The following is a 6,731-nucleotide window of genomic DNA, read 5'->3' as shown; positions in this document are numbered from 1 at the left end:
TATTGTCTTTTACATATTCTGTATCAAAGGGCTGCATTAGACCCTGCATGAGTGGATGACAAATGGGTGAATTATAGGAGAACAAAGCATGAGGTGTGACTCATGACTTCACCTAAGATGAACCCACCTGACCTGAGCTTTCACTTTCCTTTCGTCAGTAGGACTTTGAAGCACAATAAAATATACTGGGATGGTGACAGCACTCTGCTCAAAGTGTTTAAAGATTAGATAACAGACTTTGTTTTCCTCAAATTGTTATAGACCTATGTGAGGTTCTGAAATGTCGCCACAATAATGTAGAATCAAACTGTGAGAATGTAAAATAATTCACGAGCCACCAGTCAAAGTATACTTTGTGTATCATAAAAACCAAAATATGTCATCCAAACTGCAATGAAAACAAGTAGCCCTGGACTTTAGAACAGATTAAACTGTAAGAACGTTTCACCTAGGCTCAAAGTGTGCTGAGATATGAGATTAAGCAGGTAGGGGAGGTGTTACATCAGCACACCAGCCAGCAAGAGGTGAACATAACAACCCAGATGAATTGAAACTAGACCTGGGCAAAGTGTGGGTTGGGGGCCACACGCGGCCCTTTGCCTGCGTTATTCGGCCCTACTGTGGTCAGAGCAAAATTACAAAATAAATACCACTTTTTCCATTGATCATTACTATTACAATTCTAAATGAGAGTCACTTATTTTTAGGTCTTTATATTGTTTTTATGTATCTGCTTTTCTTCCCCCATAGCTATTAATATTTACATTGAAACCCTCAATTCTTTTAATGATTCATTTTGGCATTATTTTTTGTCTCTTGAAATAAATATTATAATATTGTCATAGATTGGGAAAAAATGCCACGTAATAAAGTGGCTGGATTTTTTTTCATAGTTGTGATATCAAGATATATACCATTTAAAAAGATCTTCATGTCACATGTACGATTTATTCTGAGAAGCTTTAATGAAAATGAAACAATATGATCGAATACCACATTTAATATCGCAATCTAAGATAAATACTATTAATTATTATTATTATTATTATTAGTAGTAGTAGTAGTAGTAGTATTGATAATAAACATCCAAACAAAGAGAAAAAAATATTATAATGAAAAATCATGAAGAATTCACAGAGTGATTTTTGACTCTTGGATTGACTGCGTGTGGTTGTGTGGTTGACTGCGGTCAGATTCAAACACACACCTAACCCTCTCTCTTTGCAAAAGTTATCATCAAACATGACTATATACAAGCACTACAATAGTCACACAGCATTATGGGACTCGGAGGGTGTGCGGCCATTAATAGTGAACATTATGAAACTATGCTACAGGCCATTCGTGATCACATTGCAGGCTTCATCTGGACCCACATACCTGATCAGGCGGGGAATACAATGTACTAGAGCCATTTAACTTTTGACCTCAACTTTCGGGTGATATCTTGGAAGAAAAAACCCACTCGTGTCCCTAGTCAAGTGCTGAGAAAATGTGTGTATTGTCCATGTTTTGTGAAAATCTGGCCTCCTCCAGATCTGCATTGGCATTCTTGACTCCATCGTAACCGTGCATGTGACCTGGTGAGGAGCAAGGGTCATGAGGAGGCGTTCAGAGCCCAGGAGGTGGGGGTCTCTAAGCCGTCTTGTTATAAGCGGCACCCCCCCCTCCAGCCATTTCTTTCATTGGAGAACTAAAATGAACTCTGTGGGAGGGCAGGACACCCTGTTGCAGGCGTCTGGTCACACCACCCCACCCCAAAGCTGAGGAGGGTCAGCCATCTGCGCCCTTTGTCTGAGGAGGAGGACATCTACACCAATTCTTTTCTCTGCACTTTTCCAAACACAAACGCACTGAGACCAGCAACTCCAGCCGGAGAAGCGGCCTAAGAGATGTTCAAGGTGGCTGCTACCGACGCGCCACCAAAGAAAAAGACCTCTTTATGCGCCTCCACCTTCCACTTGCTCCGCACCATATATCAAATTTGCACTTGCCTTTCATTCCCTTCCATTCCACTGGCGCACAATAAGAGGCTGTGTTTGGCGGGGAGTTGCCGATTGACTTGCTAAAATTGTTCTCATAGCTCATTGTCCCTGCCCATACTTTTCGGGTCCAGACAGGAAGGAAAGTAATGACCCAGTCAGAGAAAACGCTTGAATAATGCAACATCATCCAACCAGAGACAGTTACCCTATACAACTAAAAAATACAGGATCGTCAACATGACGTAAAGAATAGAGAGAAGTCTTTGTGCCACATGATGTGCATAAATCACTTTTTTTTTGACTGAGGCGCAGAAGAATGTTGCCGTGTAAATGGTAAAGTTATTTTCCCCGTCCTTCTGTGAGTAAACATCTACAAAGTGAAGTTCACGTCCAGTGGCATGAACGGTTTCAAGTGACCACCTCGGTGTTGGGGCAACGGAGGAAGAGTCGCCTTTGATGCCGCACAGATGTTTAATTTTAGATTTCAAAGGCTGCAGCTTTTATGTGGAGTGCGCTTCAGGGTGAATGGATGAGCACTTATTTGCATTTGTGCTTGGAATGATTATGCATGCGCAAGCATTGTGCAACTCCCATGATTCATAAAACACTCACTCGTTCATTCGCCGCTCACTCACTCACTCACATCCAGCTCTATTGTCTTTGAACCACGTCTGTGAAAGGAAGACCTAGTTTTGTCTCTGGAGGCTGGAGGAGCCTCTCTGCCACTCTTTCCTCGGGGTATCCATTGTTCAGCGTGGGGCCTCCACCCCTCATGAGGCCCATCGCAGACCTACTTACCCACAAACGGCCAACTGCTACGGTCACCCTGTTTTGGCTGATGGTCAGTCACAGAAAGTTAAACTTCACCATCCTGATCAGTGAAAATCCAGAGAGACGGATGATATGGTTTTGTTTAATTCCATCGGATTATGGTGTGAAACCTGCACTTCTGAGTGGTTGAAAATTGAAATCCTACCTATAGAGAACATAAACTAAGGGGTTGGGAAGGCCTTTTTTGATTCTTATATTCAAAAGAATATGAGACCCAAATTCAATGATTGATTTTCTGCATCTTATTTTGTGGCATCAATTTTTGGACTGTGGGAACAAACCAAAGTGCCCCTGACTAAACCCATTAAAAAGCAGCGAGCAGGAAGGGAGGTTCAGCCCCAAAGATCGATTTACCTCAAGCTGGATTCAAACCTTTGCTATGACACCATGCCACCAGTCTCAAGTCTAGTCCAAGGCCCGTATGATTCAGCTTAGAAAGACTTGGATAGCATAAGAATTATCCTTCCATTCACTGGTCTTTCCCCTACTTTTCCATTGGGATTCAGGCCTCGAAGAGGGTGGAGGTTATCCTCGCCAGAGCTGGACACAGTGCTGTAAAACTATGACAACATTTACAGGACAAATACTAGAGGCATCGTGTCAAGAAAGCAGAGTGAAGCTCTGTAGTCGGCCGCCACATGGACATAATCCTTGTGGATTGGTAGCTGACAGATTTATTATTATGGGAGTGAATTGAAATGACAAGATAAATGAGGACAAGAATGTATAGAGGGAGTAAATGTCAGAGGAACAAGTTTGAATTGAGGGTTGGACTGCAGACATTTGCAGATACATGTACATGTATGCAAGTTTTACTTTAGGAATCCAGCTTTCAAGGGCAATTTGGGTTGGGTGGACATAACTCTTGGAGACAAACAGTGTTGAAAGTCAGATGGAGGTGTCAATACAGCCAAGTACGAGGGACCAATTGGACGCAAAAGTGGGGAACTACGAACAGCGTTGTGTGAGGTCTCAAATGTTGAATATGACATCTTAAAAAAGTGCTACATTTCAACATGGCTGACAGCAGCACTGATCTAACACGACTTTTGTTTACAGTATTATCTTGTTTCCATGGCTAAATCTGGATTTGGGACGACAAGACAGCTTCTTACATCGAGCCTGGTCAGTTTATGTGAGTTTTAAGGGATAAAGTCAATCGATGTGGTTGGTAGGGGGCCTCTACTTGGACAGAAGCCCGTGTGTGTGTGTGTGTGTGTGTGTTCAGTAACACTGATGACACTTGATCTTAATCTCCAAGGTTATCGAGAGGTCCCAAAGCAGCATGTTGTCGTCAAAGTCATTATTCAGCCCTTTTCTGTGCACGCAAGTCCGCAGGTCTTACCGGCCCCGTTTGGATGCCCACTCAGCCAAATACAGGATTAGAGGTTTTGAGTGGCAGAGTACATTCAGAAGGTGGCTAACATGACCCAGGCTGCATGGACCACCTCCTTTTACTGTGACACACTGATCTGTTTTCTTCATTCAAGCCTGCACAGCACATGAAGCTGATGTGGGTGGCAGCCACAGATACATTAGGAGTGTTATAAACTATTTCCCACTAGACCAAAAAAATAAATAAATAAAGATGTTCTATTTTATTCTATTTCATGAAAGCAAAGTGTCATTCCGCTTCCTTGCCGGACCTCATTTCAGGTTGTAGTTGGGTGGAGCTGGGTGGGGCTGATGCTTCCACCCTCAACAAAACGTAAACAACAGTTCAGCCATTTCCTGGGAGGAAGTCTGGGAAAGCAATTGACACCTGTGTGGGCACAAAAGCAAGTTTAAGAGCTCATTTACCATTCCCCCAGTAACAGAACTGAGAGTTTGAAATATTTACTGCATGAGGCACCTTTTGTTCTTTCCAAACGCTGCGGTTGAAAATGACGTTTCAATGGCACTCGGAATCAGTGGCTACAGTACTGCGCATGTGAAGCTGATATCCAGTCAAATTGTTGACTTGTCTGAAAATTATTTTTGGATTTTGAACCGACCACCTTCTCGTACTAGTCCATTCCCTTATCTTGGGTTATCACGCAAACACAGGACGGGAGCAGCGTGCCTTCCCAAGCCTGGCCTGTCGTCTTCTAATGGGATTGCCATGGTGGAAGTATCTCAACAATGAGAATAATTAAATCAGCAAGAACCCCCCCAAACTGTGGCTGGTGCTACAGCAGACTGCATCCCCAAACCAGCCGCCCTTCCCCCGCCGCTGAAAACAGACAGAAAAACGAGGAAAGCAGATGGATTGCAAGGTGAATGAGTCTGATAGAGACGCGAGGACATCACAAGTGTCTTGAAAAGAATGAGACAACTTTGATGCTTGTTCGAGAAAAGCTTCTCATGTGGTGCTAGAAAATAGATCGAGTGAGAAACACCAGCACTAACTGAGCGCAGGGGCGCTGACTGTTGTTACTCTTCTGCTGCTCACATCCTCAGCCTGCCTCACCTATACCTCTCAGACCTCAACAACTCCTTCCTGTAGCCACCTCACCAACAGCTTGCAGCCACTCTCCTCCCTGGTTCAGGAAGTCACTACCACCTCAGCTCTGTGAGCATTGGTCTCAACTACATTTCATAACAGGCCTTCCCACCCCTCACCTTTTCAGCGTTATCAGCTTTGTTTATTTGTATAAAACATATTTCTTCTTTCATCCTGTGGTCAGGCTGAAAGGCACCATACGAATAAAATGCATTATTATTACAGCTTATTACTGTGATGGCCAACAGAAAACATCTCACTAGCCAAGTCTTGTACAGCAGAAAATAGCTGGAGGAAGTGTTTCTATTTAATTGTTGTATTTCCTTGTACTCCCACTCTCTGTATTTGCTTGTCAGACAGCACCTTATCATCGAGCCGGGATTCCCCCTGACAGTGAAGTCGTAAAAGAGGCGTGAGCTCTTCATGCATGCTTAACTCTTCATAAAATAATGTGAGACAAGTCACTGTACACAGAATGCTCTTGAATCTATTTGGAATAGATGAAGATTTTTCGTTTTTCATCAGTACATCTCCAGACGTTGCTCTGCTGTGAGCCATGATAGGAGCCAATCCCTCCTGTTACGAGGTGCACTTGCAAAAAAAAAAAAAAAGGTAGCTCTGAGAGACACTCTGAATGAGGCTCTTTGCGAGGATCAATAAACCCTTCTTTGGCATTGTACAGATCAAGATGAGTTTTGCAGTCTGGAGAAGTCATTTTCCTTTTTAGTTGCCTCATATTTTCCAAGTCATTGCCGCTTCTTTATGAGCATATTGAACAGAAAACTGGACCTTAACTGCCATAATGAATATGCACAAAGCAAGCAAGCTTCAGAGTAGCGTGTCTTCAATGTTTAATAAGCACTTCAAAGCCAGCAGACAAACTATGTAACAAGGCTGTGTAAATGAGTGGTGTCTTGACTCGGGACACTCTCTGGCACAGACATGCTGAGCAAGCGAAAGAGATGAGCTCATCTGTCTTTTTGCCTCGCGGTTTCAGCGCCGGCTCCCTCAAAATGACCCCCTTTTTTTTTTACCCCCTGCCCTCTGACTATGCAGGTCATGGAGCCTTTAAAACATCCATCCCTTGCAAACATTTCTGTCTTTTCTCTGTCCCGTTGAGCTCTAATTTGCAGCGGAGACACAGAGCCCCAAGGTCCATCTGGGTAATTTGGCAGTGCACATCAGAGCGAGTTGATTGAAGGACGGTATGGAGTCGTTTTAGTGTTTCCAGCAGAGTCCTGGAGACAGAGAGGCCCTCAGCTAAATGACACAGCAGTCGAGAACTGCCGACGTTTTTCCACAAATATTGCTTCAGAGGTTTTCCTAACCTACTAACCCCACCATCTATTAACCTGTTTCACTGTCATCTCAAGGGCTCATGTGCTATTTTATTTCAATATTGGTGCAGAGTATTTTCACCCAAATTTGGTGGG

The sequence above is a fragment of the Synchiropus splendidus genome, chromosome 2, assembly GCF_027744825.2.
Source record: "Synchiropus splendidus isolate RoL2022-P1 chromosome 2, RoL_Sspl_1.0, whole genome shotgun sequence".
Classification (NCBI taxonomy): Eukaryota; Metazoa; Chordata; class Actinopteri; order Syngnathiformes; family Callionymidae; genus Synchiropus; species Synchiropus splendidus.
This window is presented reverse-complemented; position numbering follows the sequence as displayed.